At 46.5% G+C, this 21,783-nt stretch overlaps 1 protein-coding gene across 2 annotated transcripts in view; it reads right to left on the bottom strand.

The window, feature by feature from the left end:
- Nucleotides 1-18,989, bottom strand: part of LOC126525981 (uncharacterized) — an 80,871-nt gene extending 61,882 nt beyond the window's left edge. For both annotated transcript variants that reach the window (XM_055067682.1, XM_050173985.2), the window contains exon 1: nt 18,756-18,989. The gene's annotated coding sequence lies outside the window, so the exon portion shown is untranslated. The remainder of the gene's footprint in view (nt 1-18,755) is intronic.
- Between the last annotated feature and the right edge of the window lie 2,794 nt (nt 18,990-21,783).

The following is a 21,783-nucleotide window of genomic DNA, read 5'->3' as shown; positions in this document are numbered from 1 at the left end:
TACCGCCTTCACGGACCAATGGGAGCAAGAAAACTCTTGGAAAAAGGTGTTCTACGGCATTTCCTCACGGATCCCGGTAACCGCCACGGTCGTTTGACAAACGCCCCAGCTAACAGCGGGGTCATCCCACTAATCAAGGCGCGCCAGCTTGAGTCAAGCGTGACAACCAAGGAGTGGCAGTGAGTGTGTGAACTCTCGCCCTCAAAGCGGGACCTTCCACAGCTTTGCACGCTCAGATTGGACGAAGGTTGGTCGGCAGTTTCCCTGGCCTAGGGATCTAGAGAGGACAGAGGGGGCTTTAAGCAGCCGTTTTCGGCTCCTCGGTGAGCTTAGTTTCAGTCATGCTAGATTGACGAGATGTAACGTTCTCCCCTCTTCATGTACATGTTGTAAATAAACCCAGTGCCCCAGGTTCTCAATGAGAACACGTTCCTCCCTTCAACAACGTCCTTAGCGTGAATGAGTCGGACGACGGCATGGGCCAGCCTCCCCCTCCTACCCTTTTTGATATGCCCGACCCGAACTCTTACAGTACCTAGAATTAAGTGCACATTGCAGACCCCCAGATGGTTTAGATTGTTCCGAAGTCCCCGACTACGGCGTGCCTCATTATCAGATCGTGGTTTTGGCGTGGAAAACCCGATAATGTAATTTTTTTTTGCGGCCAGCAATAAATTTTCTTTCCTTCCATTCCTCATTTATTTATTTATTTATTTATTTACTACTGCATACTGTATGCGGTTCGGTCTTCGTTCACCATAGCGCCGGGTTCCCACGACCGCCCTCGACCCACTACGCGGCTTATCGCGTGCCTCCAGACTCGACTCGAGCGAGCTTCAGGCGCACCAACGACCGAGGCTGATTGCGTGGGGGCCACGCGATGGCGGGTCACAGGGGCTTAAAACTTCAGAGGAGCTGCATTTTTCAACTTATTTGGACACAGCCATACAGCATTACGCAGTACTAGCGGGAGTACTTATTCATGGAGACGCGACTCTGCATGCGATGAAGTGATGCCGCGGTGTCAACTTGATCCCTGCGCTGTTTGTAAGATCACTAATTGCTGAGCACAACGTGTGGTTATGCGAACAAAACGGAGCTTCACAGGAACTTGCAGGCTCGAAGTGATCAACAGTGATCAAGTCCCCTTGTCGGAACGTTGGATCCAGTGACATTCATTGTTGTACTGTCCTGTTGATCATATCACGTATTTATAGCCCTTCGATTTCAAGTAAAAAGGTACTATTGCAACTCAAGTGATTTTTACATGCACTTCACTTTATTTTCTCGGTGAAAACTGGCTTTCAGAAAAACGTATAATCAGCATATGGTATAGCTGCATGAGCGAGCAAAGCCTTTTAACTGCGAACTTGTCTTGCGCATATGTCAAGGTGAGGAAAATGACTGACTTGTTTTGGAATAATTGTAGCACAAAGCTTTCTCCCTCTCATGAGCAATTTTTCCTTTCATGACCTTTCCTCCAACTTGCGGGCTTCACCAGAGCTCATTTGCCATATCCAGTGCTACTGTGCTTCGAGTTGTCAAATAAATAGTCCTCGCCCTGCGATCCCCCTTGGTAACTAAGATGGTATAGTGACCCCCCCGGAAAGCAAATGTCCCCGTGTTCGAATTGTCCAACTGCGAAACTTTTTTTTCTGAGAAACCTGTATTGGGTTTCCTTTGTAGCTTCGCGCTATATATATACAGCGGGGTGGATGACAATTTTTCCTTTCGTGAACCTTGCGTTCTTCCGCAGAACTCATCTGCCGTGTTAAGAAATCTTCGCGATGAACTCAAAACTTTACCTAATATGGAAACATGCAGATCTCTTTGAATTATTTCGCAATGGCTTCATTAGTCGTTTCCTCGAAGATGTGTTACTCATAAAGGGAGAAAAAACACAGTCTGTTCAAAAGTAATCTTGAAAATCTAGATATTTGCCGAAGTCTCGCTCGCGTTATTTATCGTTGCCCGCCTGTGCCACAGAAGCCGAACGGCGTTCAACCGTCTATTTGTATTAGAAATGGCTTCTAAGATTTACAAGTGGCGTCTTCGTAAATTACTTCTAATGCGCCCGCAATATAATGCAGAGACGTGCGTATTCATGGCGTAAACGCACGCACTCGAATGTCCACCATGTCGAGGTATACTGCGGCATGAAAAAGCCATATGAAGGTGCCAGGCTAAGGGCTACTAACAAGACGCAGATAAAGCCTGTTGATTATACACATGCCTTGTCGCCTTCACAACAGATAAGATAGAACAGCACTAAACGTTCTACAAATCCAGATGGCGCAGAAGCATGTGATGCCTGTCCTAGCTGCAGATGGGGCCGCTACTTTATGCTCCGCGAGTATTTCTGCGTCTTTCTTATAGTTATACCTCTTGCACTTGACGGAATTAAACATGCAGAGCGAAGCATTGGGCTGGTTGTTGTTCATTCATTTCATTAAGCGCATTGTGCGATGAACACGCGCAAGTACCATCGGAATAAATGACTGTACAAAGCATGTTACTATTGGGATTCTTAAATTTGTTAGTTATCCCCTATCCTAATGACCGTCATCGTCGTTATCGTGTCGTCGTCACCAGACCACGTGTTCAGCTGATCTCAAAACAAACGACGAACAAAAAAATTGACCACCGCCACGGGGGTTCGAACTCACGTTCCGGCGGCAATGTGCTGTTCAATGTGCGATGGCACTGTAAATGTGTACGCAGCTTACATACCTGGTGCATCACTAAAGCTAGTATGTTGTGATATCGGCGCATCAACCTTTTCAAGTTCTACAGCTGTTGTAGAATCATTTACACATATAAAAGGAGACTAAGTGAGTAAGAGATGCGTAGAATATCTTGGACTAGATGCTACAATCTTTGTTTGGCGGCATCTGTTCTGCGCAGCCGCATTCTAATCGTTTCCCAGACTACTTTTGCCTGCAGACATTCATGGCCACGCAGTGTGCATAGACGTGCGGCGTCTGCGGATCGTGTCGCTCGCTGCAACTTTAGACGGCGTATATCCGCGGCGGCTGGTCGGCTTCAGAGCACGCCTACTCGCTACCGTACAGCTCCTCATTTTCGCACTCATCGCATTTTCCATCTACGCCAGCCGCATTTGCGTATGCGGACTCGGAACGCGATAGTGCGTGGTTGCGTAATGACCTCTTAAACTCGAACTCTCCAGCGCTGCCTAATTACTGTGCGCTGCGGCATTTTTCACTCTGTATGAACGTTCACTCAAGGCATAGAGCAGCGTTGTGCTTTATTGCTTTCGCACTTACACGCCGCAAATACGGTAGAAGCGAGACGGTAATTCGGGCTTGTTAATTCATCTGTCATGCTGGGAAACTGAGTAGCGCTAAACTGACCAGGGAGGGTATAAGAACGACAACTTACGCTGCTAACTTGTAACTGCTTAGTTAGAGAGACGTACACATGTTTATTTGAGCATCATTACCAGAACAGTCATAAATAAAGCCACAACTTTTATAGCCAGATCAGATATGTAACCAGAGCTCCGTATAGCTTTTATATAAAACGAAGCAGCAGCCAACAGGTGACCTAATTAAAGCAGCAAACATTCAAAGTTTAGCAGACAAATGTGTGAGCGCTGCTTCCCTATCACTCTCTGTAAGATAATTAGCTTTCTTGAATAGTTACATACGGTGTCTAATCTTTGACATGCTTTCTAAATTTAAAAACAGCACCACGAAACGGAATCTCGACATTATGTACCAACTAGCCCAAGAACAAACTCTCCTTTAACGTGCTGTCTTGCGTTAGTTGCCATGCGTATTGAACTGCAGTCATAAATGTGCGCTTCAGTCGAAATAAACAGTTTGAAGTTAGGGTCGTGTGTTATCGTTCTTGTGTCCGCCCTTGATTTCTTCAGCACTACTCAATTTCCGAGAAAAAGGAAGCAGGCGAGTTCCTAAACCGCTCTGCGACCCGCCACGGTAGCTCAGTAAATGTGGCGCTGCGCTGCTGAGGTCGTGGGTTGGATCCCGGCCGTGATGGCCACAGTTAACCGAAGGCGAGATGAAAAAAAAAATGCTTGTGTACTTGGATCCAGGAGCACGTTAAAGAACCATATGTGGTGGAAAGTTACTTGGCTCACCTTGAACAAAAAGCAAGCAAGCAAGCAAGCAAGCAAGCAAGCAAGCAAGCAAGCAAGCAAGCAAGCAAGCAAACAAACAAACAAACAAACAAACAGACGGACGGATGGACGGACGGACGGACGGACAAGAAGCTTTGGAAGCGGGACCATGGGGAGCCCACCAAAAGTACCACGCGAATGATCGTCCGCCCGCATCAGAAAGCAGCGCCCTCAAACAAGCTGGAGACAGACAGACAGACAGACAGACAGACAGACAGACAGACAGACAGACAGACAGACCAGACAGACAGACAGACAGACAGACAGACAGACAGACAGACAGACAGACAGACAGACAGACAGACAGACAGACAGACAGACAGACAGACAGACAGACAGACAGACAGACAGACAGACAGACAGACAGACAGACAGACAGACAGACAGACAGACGGACGGACGGACGGACGGACGGACGGACGGACGGACGGACGGACGGACGGACGGACGGACGGACGGACGGACGGACGGACGGACGGACGGACGGACGGACGGACGGACGGACGGACGGACGGACGGACGGACGGACGGACGGACGGACGGACGGACGGACGGACAGACAGACAGACAGACAGACAGACAGACAGACAGACAGACAGACAGACAGACAGACAGACAGACAGACAGACAGACAGACAGACAGACAGACAGACAGACAGACAGACAGACAGACAGACAGACAGACAGACAGACAGACAGACAGACAGACAGACAGACGGACGGACGGACGGACGGACGGACGGACGGACGGACGGACGGACGGACGGACGGACGGACGGACGGACGGACGGACGGACGGACGGACGGACGGACGGACGGACAGACGGACAGACGGACGGACGGACGGACAAGAAGCTTTGGAAGCGGGACCATGGGGAGCGTGCCACAAACAGAAATAATCTCACTGATAACTTTATTATTCTACGGTGTCAACCGTTTACCCCCGACAACACTTATAAATGACTTCCATAAGACAATGCTTGAGGCTAGGCTTGTTGTCCTACACATCTCTACCATCCTCGTAATACTTTGTGTCTCAGAATTTATTTTCTTTTACTTAAATGGCTTGTGGCATGTAATTTGGACAAGATTGCTTTTAGTCAAACGTCTGTTCCTAAAGTGTGACCTTTTATTGCTGTAGTTTCCTGCTCGACATATTTTTCAATGTCTGCTGTTTCTTCTTTATCATTGCTTGGGGCTAGGCTTGTTGTCCTACACATCTCTACCATCCTCGAAATACTTTGTGTCTCACAATTGATTTTCCTTTACTTATATGGCTTGTGGCATGTGATTTGGACAAGATTGCTTTTAGTCAAACGTCTGTTCTTAAAGTGTTACCTTTTGTTGCTGTAGTTTCCTGCTCGACATTTTTTTCAATGTCTGCTGTTTCTTTTTTATCATTGCTTGTTGGTGTCTCTATTCGTAACTCAATCTCCAAAGTGCTCTTGTCTTGTAAGCTGTTGCACCACATGTCTGCGTTCCATTTCACAGTATTGTCGTTGCCACCGAGAGAGAGAGAGAGAGAGAGAGAGAGAAAGAGAAGAAGAAAAAAGGAAAGGCAGGACGGTTACCCAGGTTGCACGTAGTTTGGTACCTTGCACTGGTTGAAGGTGTGTCGGCGTGCGTATAGGGGACATCGACCTCACATAGAGTACTGAGCGCTGGTCGATGGTTTTACAGAGGTACTATGTCGTCACGCATGGGATTGTTTCTGAGATTAGGCACGTATAAACCGCGCCCTCAGCTATCCACCACCAATCAAACAACTTCGTCAGTTCGGTCTTTTCGTAGCTTACGCCACATTTACATTACGCTCAATTGCGCGGGTTTGATAAGACATTATAAATTATCATTATTCTTCGATGAAAACGGCCTCGTAGTTTTCTATGTCATTGCCGCGAATCACCTGATTTCTTATTTTATAGCGGCGATTAGTAAGGTTCCGTGAAGCAATATCGGCTCGGTCGAAGGTTCCTAATGGGTTGCGACATGAGCCCCTTAATTGGCTCGTTTGGCGACGATCAGGCTAAGGGAAACGCTGTGCTTACGTCAGAAATTGGCGAGCCAGCCATGCGCTGGTCGACCGAGTGCGGCCAGTTAACGTCGAGTGTGTGGCTGCTCAAACAGCGCTCATGATCACTGTTCCAATGGAGGAGTTTGCAAGTAGCGTGACAAGGAGCTGCTCTTAATTAAGTGTGCGGTGGCTCCGACGCAGCTCTGAGCAATCCCGTTCGAACTGCGCGGATTTTGTGTAGTTGACGGCGAATGAAACGCGCTAAGCTGTCTCTGGGCCACTCTGTGTTTTTGAGAGAACTTTCCCGTTGGGGTGCTTAGGGTGAAAGGTACTACCAGCACATTCCATGCTGTTTCAACGATTGCCAGCGCCAAATATTGCTTCCTAAATACCTTGCCACGTGCAGTATTAAAGGAATCCTGACGTGACGCTTCCGACTTTTCATTTATTGCTTTAGATAAAGGTCGTCGACCTCGATATTCTACATGAAAAATGTACCTTCAAGTTTCAAGGCACGCGAAATAATTTTCGTTGGTAGCTTTTTACGAGGCAGTTTTAGTGCGCAGAAAATTTCGATAAAAAAATTTCGTCGTTTCGATAAAAATGTTTTCGCACCACCCATTCCCAGGCCCTCCATGTGACACAAGAAATTTACTGGACTAATTGAATTTATCAAGCTAGAATGCGTTGAAAAATCGTAAACTATGACTTACACACAACCTACTGACATGATAGCTCTCGGATTGTAATTTGACTATACGAGAAAACATAATTCTGGTACGCGAAAACTCAAAGAAACCCATTTTCCAGCGTTTCTACCCTTCACAGACCAGCCACGACGTCCGTCATTTGCGCGCGCCGGTGCGCGGGTGTCTTGGTGGCCACGGAGCGGCACGCCCGGTTCCTTGCAATACCTCCAGCTGGCGCTCGCCTCCGTCGCATCGCGGCCAACGCAAGAGGCCGCGCTTCTACCGCAAAGCCCGCCTTCCTGCATAGCGTTCGTGGCCAACGTTTCCCGGTAAACAATACGGTTATATATGCTCCAGTTGCCGGGAAGCGTGAGAAGCAGTCAAGGATCTTTTAATGCTATCGCGTTCCACTCTTAAAGGCGAAGCTTAAGCGGCCTCTAAATTTTTGGTTCCGTGGTGTATGTGGTATGTCGTCATAACACAGGAGATGGCCACGTGGGAGCAGAATATTGTGACGCTTTGGCACTCACTTCGGACCGCTCGCTCATCTGCAGTGCTGCTGCTCGAAGCGTGGCCCCGGGTAGCGGCATTACAGAGGGCCAAGCGAGTGCCGAAACGTCACAATTTTCTGCTCCCACGTGTCCACCTTTCTGCGTCGTGGCACAGACCTCCTGGGAAACGAAACGGAAATCGGTTCGTGGAAAAACAATAGTCGGTGTTTCAATCCATGCCCCAGCGACGGCTTTCTGTTGGTGGCAAAAACCGATCTCGAAGGCTATGCTTTTTGTTGGCTGCGAACGTCGGAAACGATTGCGGAAACACGTCACAGACGCCTGTTTTGAACATTGCTTAGCCATGGTGTATTCTGTACTTGTGTAGGCGACCTGCTTTTTGCCAATTCTGCACAGCAGTGGCAATATGTAAAAGCCAGGGAGATTGATCCGCGCGGAAATTGAACACTCTGCATGCGTAGTCATCGTGCATCTATTTCACAGCAATGTGCTGAGTACTGCTATACACGACCACTCTTCTGGAAGCACTATCACGTTCGACAGCATTTTTTTTTTAATTCTGGGGTTTTACATGCCAAAACCACCATATGATTATGAGGCACGCAGTAGGGTGGGACTCCGGTTCAATCTTGACCACATGGGGTTCTTCGTGCACCCAATGCATGGTACACGGGTGTTCTTGCATTTGCGCCTCCATCGAAATGCGGCCGCCGCGGCCGGGAATCGATCCCGCAGCCTCGGGCTTAGCAGCTCAACACCAAAGCTACTACGCTGCCACGGCGGATCGAATCGATGGGATGATCGACACGCCATGTTCCGCCTGCAATGAGGAAATAATAGGTTTTTTTTCCTTTCATGTTCTGCAGCCAATATTTACCTTGCGTAAATGCTAGTGGTTCCGTTCATTTCATGGAAAAAGTCGCTGTCCACCCGAAAGGCGAATCATCGATTGCGATAGCAAATTAGTGGACAGCTAGCTATACGAAGTAACTAACGTGGTATTATCGGCCGTATCAACTTGTAAACATAGTGTTGTGAACGGCCGTTCACCCCACGACACCCCTTGGTCACAGCTTTCACGATTATGGAGAACGGGCCGGCGGCCTCGTCAAAATGGTTCTCGACATGGATGAATTATGACCAGCGCCGGAATACCTCGTTCATGAAAGGTTTCAGCAATTAGCAATGATACGGCTGTCAGCTGTCAGCAGAACAAACTGGCGTGTCCAAGCCAGAAACTCACTCAGTGCGATGATCCGACCATCACCTCTCAGAGTACGATCAACGCCGGCGAAAAGGGCAACCTACCTCCGGATTGGTGGAACCTAATGTCAGCGGCCTCCTGACACAGGATTGGTGGGACCTGATGTCAGCGGCCCCCTGGCACAGGATTGGGGGAAGTGACTAAACAATGATCACGCAAGGCATAAAAGGAGCTACGGACGGCGGGAGTGATGAGCGACTACCACTTTATCATCAACTTTTCTGTATTTCCTTGCAATTTCTTGTACTTACGTACTTGTATACGTGTTTGTCCAACGTCCTGAATATCGGACCCAGCCTCACCTTCACTCACCCCCTCACGAGGAAAGAAGATCCCACGCCTTCGAACCCAGAGTCGCAACAATAGGCATACTAACCAACCAGGCATGGTGTCACGTGCGCACAACCAAGCATGAACGCATCTCACTCGATGACCGCGGAAGCTCGCTCTTAAAACGCTGGAGTGAGGAAGCGCGGCACCAACAGCGAACGGATTGGCCTTCGTGCTGCATCTCGTACCTACGCGAACTAAGTTGCGAAAACACAGCGCGCGCCGCGAGAACACAGGCCCCGTCGCAGATGGCTTTCAAGACACAGCGGTCCGGACGTGCGCGCGCGGCCGCCCGGACATCTCGGAGTAGAAAGCGCGTAACCTCCCCCCCCCCCCCCCCCGGATCCTTGCGCGCGACGGAAGCCGACGCGATTCGTTCCCGCTTTCCTTGCTTGCGTGCGCGAGATCGAACCGCGATCACTGGCTCACCCTCACACGCTTTCACAAGCACATACAGCACACGGAACGCGGCGACGATTTTATCGCCCTTGGACTTTATACGGAATCTCACGGCGACAACAGAAATGCACCTATAGTGTACATGTAATTGCTATTGCAATAAAATGTAACATTGAATTACTGAATAATAAATCAATATTCAATTTCTCCGAAATTATGAGGATTCACTAGAAAGTACACAAAGCAACACCTTACATTCTTTCAGTGGAGTCTTTTGTACCTTGGAATAAAGTTTTGTAACTTTCACACATATATCAATAGTCCATCATAATTCGTGACTCAAGGAAATATAATGAATTATGCAGGACGTTCTCGGGCTTGCATTTTTTCTGGCGCTCCTAGGTCGAAGACCTTCATTTGAAGCCACAAGAAAAGCCCAAAATTGCACATCAACTGTTAACCGACTGAAGCTTCCACAAGCTAACGAGCACGTTCACTCGCAGCGCTTTTCACTCGCCTTTCACTCGCAGCGCTTCGTACGCCCAGCGCGCCTCCGCAACACGGAGGCCTTTGCAAGCCGCGAGGTACAACGCTCCGCGTGCTCTCCCGTGAAAGAGGACGGCGTCCTTGGGCCCGTCGCGAGCTAATGATCGACGCGTCGGCCATGTTCTTCTCGCTAAGGAAGCAAAAAGACGCGGTGGCAGAAGAGGTTCTCAGCCGGGCGTGTAGGCTCCTCGGCGCGGCCGGGCGCAAGGCCGCTATTATTCAGGTGCCGCCGAAAGGGCACGCTTCACTGTCACGCACGCACGCATGGCGCGGCGGCATCATCGACGCCGGGGCCTCATTTGAGCCCCGCACCAAACGTCCCTTGTAGTGAGAAAGCGGGCGAAGGGCGCCTCAAGGGCTTCGCCGCGCATCACCTGCACATCGCTGTGTTGTCTTTCGCGTAATGTGTGCCACTGACCTGTCCTGTTTTATCTTAACGCACTTAAAAGCAGGTGTCGCCATCACGCATAATACCGGCCACTTCTTTTTGCTCCATACGTTAGCTAATCCTACGCAAAGTATAGTTGGGCGACGAAGCCCTCAGTTTACACGCACTATGCTGGCAAAAGTTGACAACATTTCCTGCGCGTTGGCGGCTCTTTCAACGGTGTTCCTGTATTCGATTTCTCGTAGAAGCTCGGTCGCAAGCAGCGCAAACCTGAATGTGAGTCTTCATTCCAGACATGCATTTACATATACATGGCTGAAGAGAAAGAAAAGAAATAAAGATGAAAAATAAAGATCAACCTGCCAAAGTCACCTCTTGTAATATCTGACATAGTGAAACAGAACGGCCATATGGAAGCCAACATACAATTTGCCTCTTCTGTTTAATTGCAACGTAGAAATAATAAGATAAACGGTAATGAAAGCGGATGAAATATTGCTGGACGCTCAGGTGTGTGCGATACTCTACGACTGAGTTACTATTGGTGGCGGCCTTCCTGTGTGCTTTCATGGTTATTTCTGTGTGTATAGCGCCGAGAATGTTCGCTAGCGCCAACAAAAAGGTGAGCCCCGTGGTTGCCTATATTTCCTTCGCTTTATCGCTGTCGTCACACACCTCTTCAGTCACGAATATTGACTGTACGTTGTTAAGGCCTTTCATTTTATGCATTTCTCTCAAAACATGACAGGCGAACTTTCCGACAAATATTTTGGACTTTTTGCATGAATATTTGAGTTAGATTAGTCCTGCCATCAAAATCGCAGAACATAACTGATTACTGATATCGATATTTTGTAGTTGATGCGTTATATCATCGTAAGAATTGAAATATTTGCTACAATTAGGTGAGCTGGTTTTTGAGTTCAAGGCCCTCTCACGCAAGATAAAAACGCTACTTTACAACGACAGGGATACAAAGCTACGCTCGAACTTCTCATCAAATGTGGTGTAGAGTACCTCCCGAGATAGCGTTGTTTTGCACTATGCCCCATGCTAAAGTGACCTATCACATTGTTGTCGTTTAGCGGATGATCACGTTTACATTCGGCTCAGTGTTCAAGATTGTGATTTTGTCGTCACTAGTCGGAACATTCGAAAGAAGCCGAATCGCGAGTTGGGGCTAGTTGGTCATGTTAGTTCAGCGTGGAATTAACGCGCAGCGCGGCAGGGATTCCCTGTCCTCATAACCCTGTCGCAGTGAGTATTGGTTCCGCGAGTAAAAAAAGAAAAAAAAAAAGAGAGAGAGAAAGTCGCGTCTCTATGTGCAGACACCGCGACTGAGAGAAATCGAGCGGAGTTCAGCGCCCTCCTCCCCCGCATCCCCGCGCACGTCGCCTTGCTCGCCCGTCTCGCGCTGCGCTACGAACGATGGCACACTGACGACACACCTGCAGATTTTAGGCCTCTCAAACTCGGCTGCTTGGTGGCCGTGAAGTTGCGCTGCTGAGCCCCGGCCATTGCGACGGGGTCGGAATGCTCGAACGCTCGTGTGCCGTGCACTGGGTGCGCGTTAAAGAGCCCCGAGTGGTCAAAGTTAATCCCGAGTCTCATAATAAGGTCGTGGTTCCGGCACGTGCAACGCCCCAGAAATTTATTTAACGTTAAAATCTGCTAAAACGAGATAGGCAGCGCATGCACCGCTCTTGCTCGTCTTCCTTCCTGGCTTGAATGAACGACCACCGTAAATAATATTCTGTATGAATTTTATGCATGCACAGAGGAGTATTGTGAGCAACTTCTAGTTGGACAATCTCCAAAACAGCGCGGAAGTTTGCGTTGAGCGGGTGATATTTAAATTTTGATTGAGATGTATTAATACAGACGCTCGCGCACGCATGCAGGTAAAACATTAACATTTCAGAAGCGTACCGAGACGTTTGTTTCTGCATGAAGCAGCTTTTCTCATTAACGAACCAGAATCTAGATTTGGACAACTTTACTTTCTTCTTCGATATTTTTTTCGAAAAGAAGTGTTTAGGACTTCCTGTTCGCTGCATACCTAACTTTACTGGCGAGTGCGCCCTTAACGCGTACTACTGTTCACGAAGAACCACCGACGGACAGACCGCCATCAAAATTTCACACTTAGAGGCAGCAGTGAGCTCCCGCAGGAGTCGCCGAGGTAGGCTAAATATTTAAACCCATGAATGAAAGATGGCGTCGGTCTAATGTCGTCCCCGGCTACCCTTGCGCCAGCGGCTCTGCCCAGCCTCCTGCTGCCGTGGAAGTTTAGGAATAATCATTCCATCTATTTGCGCTCTTTGCGCAGACACGAGCTATCCTTTTACCGTATAGTGACTTTTTGTGTACATCAGGATTATTCGAAATGTTTGCGGAGAAGTTTGGGCTGATCTATAAAAATTTCATAGCCCTGAATTCCTTGCGCACTTTCAGAGTAAAATTTTATTTTCTGCGCTTTGCTACTGGAGTACGCGTTCGCTGGGGTGCATATTTTACGTCGGTTTGTTCTCACGAAAAAAAAAATATTGTTACAAGGGTGAGCAGAACTTCCTTATAAAAGAAAAAGAAACATATGTCCCATATATAAAAACCTCCTATGAAAATATAGGTATACCATTTGAGACCCATAAGTTCCCTTATATCATTATGACAGCACTATCTAAAAAATAAAAGAATAAGTATATGCCCAGTAACCCCTGTATCAATATACGAACGTAAGGGGATACCTCTCATATGGTGGCCCGAGAGGGACGATGCCTTCCTTTTGTGCATACAGTTGTTTACGAGTTCACCGCGATTATTCGTGTGCCATTTTATCGAGAAATTAATATTCCAGTTTGTTTAAAAGCTTACGGCATATTTAGTATTGAATGGTGTGAGGTGGAGGAGGATTCATGAAGCGTAATATTTGTCATCCACCCGAGAGCAGCATGAAGCTACGAAGGGCTTCATTTGTAGCTTTGTGCTAGTGTCGCCAGGGTGACAGATGTTCATTTTCACATTGAATTATTCCATTAAACGTACGGAACTCGGGTCATATTTGTGAAATATTCATGGACGTATTCAATTCTTCTTGTGTACCGCATGTGTTTTGTCAATGTTACATTTCTCGCACGCTGTTCAAACCTGCGAGCAAAACGAGAACAAGGTAAAAGCGGGGGCCAACGTTTCCACAAGTGGTCTTGTCTTCTTCAACGCGACATATGGCAAAAAACAAGTCCACTTGTGGAAACGCCGGCTCCCGCTTTTACCATGTTCGCTTTGCTCGTCGTCTTGAATTTCCATCTTCCGTATTCACCGTGTTTTCTCTGTTCAAACCTGCAACCCGTTGAAGTGGATGAACGAGGTACAAAACAACAACAACACAAAAATATGTGTGCCGAAACGTACGTGACTTGTGCTCGTCAGTCGTGTCATGTAACCGCAGATAAGCTTGTTATCTTTCAGTTTTTAGAGCACTCATGTTTAAGTGATGGTTGCTTTTGGGAGAGATCACTAATGATGGGGTTGGTCATAAAAATGAAGCCCTATATAACTGCCATTCGTGTGTGCCAGGCCGTCACAATGCATATAGCCGAGAATAGACAGTGAAGAGTAAATGAAACAGAGATCGATTACATTGTATATCTTTAAGCTGGGAACGGCTGTTTATATTGTAGAGAACACCACTGCAAAGGCGTAGATGCTGTCACCTATAGCTCGGTCACTAATTTGACCCGTTGGTTATGGCCTAAGTAGACGTCGTCGAATGCAATAGTCGAGGCAAAGTGGCACACATTTATCGCTATTTCACCCATGACTTTGTCATGCACATTGTTAAATTCTCGCCGAAACTTCCTAAACCCGAGCAGCAAGAAGGTAGCACAAGAACGTTAGAAGTTTTCGTTATTTGGGGTAATTTCTGCGAAATTTATGCCGATTTTTGTACTGTCAACAAAAAGGTATTAGTTTTTTGACACACAGACAAAAAAAAGAAAGAAACGAAAATGAGAACGCTGTTGGCTAAGATACAGCACTGCTGCAGTAATTTTTCCAACGTTATTTTAAAGGATTGTTATTGGCGGGAAATATCGAGCGCCGACCAATCGTTAGTCGACGCCCGATATATCCCGCAATGAATTTTCGCGATAGGACAGGTTTCCGTCGAACCCTGGATTACAAGGTTTGTTCTCTTCACTTTGGTTCTCGATTAAAAGCAGTTAGTTTGACGAAGATCTGATCGATGGTTAGGTGGGTGGCGGTGGATGCAGTGCAGGCAATCAAAACACCGGGATATTTGTTCTAGGGGACATTGCCTTGGCATAAAGGAAACACCTTCCTAAAGCTTCTTCCGCTTTCTTTTTTTGCTTTTAGAATTCGAAACATGCTGCACGTGTAAGCTTTTATTTCTTTACCATACCAGATTTATAAGCTTTGGTAATCGTTCAAATGCTCTTATCTCGAAAAAAAAAAAGCGTAGCCTTGCCTGTTCTGGTTCATTTTCTTGACATCCGTGGCTTTAATATGTTGCGAACTTGAGTGCCATCATAATGGTTTGGTAAGTTACGGCCAAGAACACGCAGGACGAAGAAAGAGACAACACGAAGTGGTTGTTGTCTCTTTCTTCGTCACGTGTGTGCTTTGCGGTAACTTCCCAAATGATGATTCACCAACTGGCCTACACCCACGCTCTTCTAAGCCATTATAATCTTGATTCTTGTGAGACTTTCCGACCAAAGCGAATTAGTTACGTTACATCGAAAGCAACATTTTTCTGAACAAAGGTTAACTTTATCAGCGAGAAATCCCCCAAACTGAAACATTGTTTTCATCGCACGCTGCGGCTCGTCAATGTTGAAACACTACTGGCCACCAATTTCGCTGAAATCCACTCTGTCGCCAACTGTTCAAGAATTCAGAATACAGCTACTTTTCCGTGCATGCGATCGGCTCCAGCAATTGGCTTAGACGAACATTGGAGAGTTCGCGACATCCTGAAATGAATGCACGCTTGGATGTTGCTCTCACCTTGGCGCACGTTTGGTCCAAACCTTTACCGTCGTAATATCTTACATTATTTCTGGAGTAGTTGAATATGACGGACGTTTTTTCTTTTGCGTTTCCAGCCTGGAGCAACGAATAACTGTTGCAAATATTTTTTTTCTGAGTGAGAAGGAAAGTAATGATTTCAGGAAGTTTATCGTATGGTACCACACAAGCGCAGAAATTAACTCATGTAGCCGGTAACATTAAGGTTACATTTTGTTTTAAATAAATACAAAAATATTGTTACCAGTACCTTCACCTGGAACAAATTAGAGCGCGTTCTGTAAACAGGAATAAGTGGGAAATAAATTTGGTTCCCTTTTCCATATTGTGTACTGTGCGTCACAGGCATTGCAATTTTGTTTTTCTTTTTTTGTGAAACACACGGGTGTGCGAATAATGATTTTTGAGACCATATCGAACACGAATCGAATGAAATATCGAATACTTTCCGAATAGTTTTCGGATAATGAACAGCCGTTATCACAAATCTTCTTAAAGTTAGCACTTTTCTGTTATTAAACCGTACGTTATGAAGCATTGTTTATTGGAAGTAACAGATGAAGCATTAGAAGCAAACCAGTAGTTTCTTCGCATGTACACGACTCTTCAGAGAGTGTGAATGGTCGCTGTATATATAACCTGTAAGCTATGGCTACCTAAATCACACAGCCTGTTCCACCCTGCAAGTTCTCATTTTTTATGTTTATACTATGATTGCAGGGGTGAAAATTTACCCCACTTTTTCTCCAATTTTATGTTTATTTGGCACAGTTGACGTTCTGAAATATTGGAATGTATCAGCAAAATATTCGCATTTACGAATATTGGCTATTTGATTCGAGGATCGAGTCGAATAGGACACTAGAAGATTCATTCTACGAAAGTTTCGAATATTCGCACACCTCTATGAAACATTGTAATGAGCAGTAATTGCGACTTTGGCATGTTGATGGTACAGTGTTTTTTTTCTTCTGTGAATGACTGGCACCATGGGACGCGTGTTTTATGCGATATGCTGATGTTCTGCCACCGTATGAGGGCCTTCAGGCACGAACGAAGCTGGTTTTAAGAGCTTTTCGCCCGGAGAATTCCAAAAAGCTTGTTGCAAAATAGAGTATTCTGTATTCAATAAAGAATTGATGTTTCGTTCGGGTTGATATCCAAGTTTACTGAAAAAGTAATGAAGCATTACCATTGGAATTCTAAAGATGACCATATCGTGCCTTCTGTGAGTGTGCTATAATATATCGAGCAAAACAATTTGAAGTAGCTCGTGCCGGCAACTGTTCATCACCCCTGCATTTCACCGGTGAAAGTGGCCTGAGGGAGCACAGCTGCAAACCCTCGTCGCTAAAGTCAGCTCGAACTCTTACCCAGCCGTTCAGCGCAAGTCCGAATACGTTACTCACAGAAGCAACGAGCAGGCATGTTGGTCCAAATTTTAGGAACGTACATCAAGTGCCAACAATATGAAGTCAACAAAAAATGAAGCCAGGAAAAGCACATGAAAAAAAAATTGTTGTTTTTACTTGACTTGTAGAAACGATATGGCAAAGAGAAATAAAAGTGCACGAAAGAAACAACTTGTCGCCGGGAGGAGAAGAACGCACAACCATGTGGAGGTTGTGGGTTCGGCTATCACCGGTGGCAGGCTGCTTTTCTCGTCCACTTTCATATCTTTTTTCCTTATCATTTCTACATTTCAATTAAAACAACAATTTTATGTCATGCTTTCCTTAATTTCATATTGCTGTGACTAACAATAGGTGTGCCCTTCGGTTAACCCCTTTCTTTTCGTTCATACGTAATGTGCGTTCATTGCCGAGGTAGCAATAAACGACGTAAAGCGATAAAGAGGCGTACTGCCCACACAACGACGAAGGAGGATATAAGAAAAAAGACATTCCGCCTAGTTCTTCTTCATTTAACATAAATTTTGCTGTGGGCATTATTACTTGTTAATGTGTTATTGATTTTTAATTATTATTTATTCTTAAATTTGGTAGTGAGAGAGACGCGCGACAAATGTGGCAGTTGCTTGAGCTCCTGTAAAGCGTGCTTCTCCATTAAAAGACTCATTGTGCAAAAAAGCGCGCTTGCAGAACAATCACGCACCGCAACGACATTTTGATACAATAATTGAACTCATCAATCGTGACGAATATATGGTAATAACATCATACTTTTCCCTTCCCCTTCACTCGAAGCTTTCTTGTAATTTTCGTTGAATAGTGTATTTTTTTCCAACGACGATGTTTGTTCGCCAGCGACCAACTTTGTTCATCTCCATGCCATGCGGCGCAGAACGCGAAAAATGCACCTGCAAACGCTTTTGAAATTCATAACTCTCCACAAAAAAGGTTTCTTCGCATCGAGAAGCTCGCTTGCCGAGAGAGGCGCAGTACGATATATGTCATGTTTGAATCACATGTTCGGCCGTGCACGTCATTCATGTATGCAAGCTGGCGAAAGCAGTCGTACAAACAGGGTCACAACGATATGTGCACATGAACAAACACACTTAATTTGTTCCGCAGAGCCTGTGAGCTCGCTTTGCGAGCGCGCTTGCCAAAGCAGCGTTTTCAGGGGGTCAGCGCAATGGCGGTTCATGTAAAGCTCTGTATAATGCGTTCGTATTTCTCGCCTTGAAATATGAACAGCTGCAATTTGGCGTATGCGACATGCCTTGCAAGATCAAGTGAAATGAGGGACAGGTGTACTTTAAGCTTGCGCTCATTGACAGCTCTTAATTTTGATATTTACTTCAGGAAAATTTTGCGCCAGAGTATCCAGTGATTTCAAGCTGTTGCGAAGTATACGGTAATGGAACAAGACGCAGGCAGAGCATGAGCAAAATACACAGAGAAAGACGCAGCGGCAGCTGTACTATGATGAAATGTAGCTCTTCTTGGAGAAGTGCACTGGAGTTGTTGCAGAATTTCGCGATGCAAACATCTACGACAACATACACCAATCTTTGCAGTTTGCCAGGCTGGTGTTAGCATTTCACGTATACGTCTGCACCGTAGAGTTGTTGCAGCAGCCGTTTTAGTTTGTGCGCGGAAGTGGTACAGGTGACGCATCATTATTTGCAGCACTGCACCTACGAGTGGTCCGTGCATTTTTGCATGGTGAATGAGCCACTAGCCGCCTAACAGCGCGAGCAGACGATGGACAAGACGAGTAAGCCGCGCAAACGGGATTTGTTTGTGTCGTCAGTTCACGTCGTTAACCGTTCACTACGATCCAGAATAAACTAGTCTGTCAACAAGCCATAAAAGAGGGATAGTAGAGGTTGAGCACGCCGATAACGCAGCGCATAAGGGCACCGAGGACGAAAAGGGTTCGAGCGCTGGCGGCGACTGCGACGCGCTTTGGCGAGGGGGCCCGTCCGAAAGCGCTCACCTCTCGCGCAGGCCACCGGCTTGGCGGCGGTCAGCTTTGCTGTGGCGTCGCGGCGACGGTGCCGAGGCGTCAGGGTTCCTGCTGCTGCTGCCCCCGGCGGCGTCCTGATCCGCCGTCGTGCCACGGTCGTAGTCACACGCACTTCACCACTGACGCGGCACAGCGGGCACCGCGCGTCGTTTCTGCGGCCTCCGCTCACCGCCTCACGCGACAGCGTCGGCGCTTCTACCGGTGGCTCGCTCGCCCCCGGACGTGTGACGTCACGCGAGCGCGGGCTTGCGTGGCTGCGCGTCAGGTGGAGCGGGCGATCCCACGACGCGGGGTGGTCACGTGAGTGATCCGAAAGAGCGGGACTTTCGTTCACGTCTAGGCGTTCCGTTTCTTTTATTGCGTCGGGGGTCTGTCTAAGAAAAAAATAAATATGACTTACTGAAGCTCAAGAGATGTGATGAGGGGTTTAGTTGGTGGTTTTTCATACTTTCTTCTTGCGCCATGTACGAAAAGACGGTACCATGCATCTGGCAATGTTTCCCAGTCTCCGTCTTTTTGTACGCAACGCAAGAAGAAAGTATGAATTAAGGAAGCCAAGCAAGGAACGTAACGCCGAATTCGCGGACTGAGCTAGCCTTTCCTTAGAAATACGCCCAATACAGGATAAAGAAAAAGAACTTAAAAAAATACCCCGGGTAATTACGTTTTCTTGTTCTTAAGTTGTCCGCTTATTTTTTCCATTTTTCTTTTACTGTCGTGAGATTCGTGAGCAGCAAACAAAGCTGTTTTATTTCGCATATTGATGATATTTTTTTTCTAAGGTCTGATGCAAGGCCGCTTGTTCGTGCACAATGTGTTCGGCCCTTTTATTTATTTATTTATTTATTTATTTATTTATTTATTTATTTATTTATTCAGTACCCACAAGCGCCAAAAGGCATTACAGTGGGAGGGGGGGGGGGAGGTTTTACAAAACAGTTAGAAATGTTCACAAAAGATTTTTTTTACCCGACGTGGGAGGAAAGAAAAATAACAATAAGAGTTAAACAAGTTCAACAAAGGTTACAGAAGTTTCAAAACACGGGAAGTTATACATGGACAACTCAGCCAAAAGGTAAAAGAAACGGGGTAGCTGAGTCACTTGAACAGGGCGAAAAATACATCATTTGATACGGCGTTGACGACACCGGCAGGTAATCTATTCCATTCCTGTATAGGTTTTGGAAAATATGAATTCTTATGCAGTTCTGTCTTGCATGGAACTTCTCGTACCTTTAGCGCATGGTCTACGCGTTGTGATCGGTAATGAGGTGGCATTATGTATTTGTCCCTTTCTATACCAATTGTACCGTAGTATATGGAATGGAAAAGCTTCAGTCGCCGTCTTCTGTGTCGTACCTCCAAGCTATCCCATTTAAATTCTTCCTTAGCACTCGTGACACTAAAATTAACTTTGTATCGACCTGACACGTACCGCACACCCAGATTCTGTACTCTCTCAAGTTTATCAATGTCACGTGCCGTCGGAGGGTCCCACACTACACAGGCGAAGTCAAGGACAGACCTTACGTACGTTTTGTATAGCGGCTCTCGTGTAGACGTGCGGAATGCTCTGGAGTTCCTACGAAGAAAACCTATCATTTTCCCTGCCTTAGCGGTCACATAGTTAATCTGTTTCTGCCATGATAATTCTGGGATGTACCAAACACCTAGGTATTTAAAATGTGTTACTTTAGCTATTAAATTGTTATTTAAGGTGTAAGAGAAATTTATAGATTTCTTCTTTCGAGTGAATGTCATGTTGGCTGTTTTGGTTAGGTTTATCTGCATGCGCCACTTAGTGCACCATTCACTAATTAGATTGAGGTCTTGCTGAATCAGATTGGTATCGTCCATCCTGCTAGTCACCCTATATAACTCGCAGTCATCTGCAAACAGCCTTAGCTGAGACGTCAGACCTTCGCCAATATCGTTTATATACAATAAAAAAGTAAAGGCCCCAGGACGGAGTCCTGAGGTACACCGGATGTAACCTCTTGCGGGCGCGACTGAACCCCGTTTACAACTACGACCTGCCGGCGCAGGGTAAGATATTCTTTAACCCATGAGTATATCTAGAGAATATCGTTCTAGTTTTACCCCTCTTGTGCACATGTCGACGTTGTGCCGTAGTTAGTTACCCTGCCGTATATCACGACTATGAGTTCGTATCTTGTAGTGACATGTTCTGAAGATGTGTCAGCTTCCACTAGAACATATGCAAGAGAGTAGTCCATAATCACTGAGGCTGATATCGGTTCTAGATTCATTCCATGCCCTGATCGACACGGCGTCCCAGTCGTGTTTATTCGCCACCTTTTTCACGGCGTCCCAGTCGTGTTTTCGGCTCCTCGAAAACAAGCTCAGCTATGCGCCCGCGTCGCGAGCCAGGGTACGAGCAGCAACTGCACCAAAAAACATGGAAAGCAGTTTGTAAAGTGCTGCACCGGTGTGGTATATGAAATACCCTTGACCTGCGGGAAAACCTATTTGGGCCAAACGGGCAGATGCGTGAATGACCGTGCAGCTGAACATGTGAGGTCGCTTAAAGAAGGAGGTGCGCATCTTTCGCAACATTGCGCAACTTGCACTGCGTGGGACCGAGCGGCAGAACATTCGCCACGAAAACAATGCCAGTACTGCAAGAAGTGTGAACCACGGTTCGGAGAGATAAAGATTCTTGGCAGAAGCAGGGAAACAAAGGCACGTGAGGTTTTGGAAGCATTCCATATAAAGAAAAGAGGAAAAAACTGTGTTAGTGATACTTCCGTGACTATCTTCAAAAGCGAAATGTCCTATCTAGAACGGTTTGGCAGATGATGTATGATGGTCATTGTGCGCATGTGTGTGTTCTTCCTTATATTTGCTGATTTTTCGGTGAATAAAGATAGATGAAGTTGGCGCTTGTCCTGTGTCGTTCTCCCCACTTGTGATCGTCTTATTTGGCGCTGTTCCTTCCTAATTCAAGTATGCACCATCTAGCCCAAATGAATGTTGT

Source organism: Dermacentor andersoni, chromosome 8, assembly GCF_023375885.2.
Source record: "Dermacentor andersoni chromosome 8, qqDerAnde1_hic_scaffold, whole genome shotgun sequence".
Lineage (NCBI taxonomy): Eukaryota > Metazoa > Arthropoda > Arachnida > Ixodida > Ixodidae > Dermacentor > Dermacentor andersoni.
The sequence above is the reverse complement of the archived record's forward strand: the minus strand, read 5'-3'. Positions and strand labels throughout refer to the sequence as shown.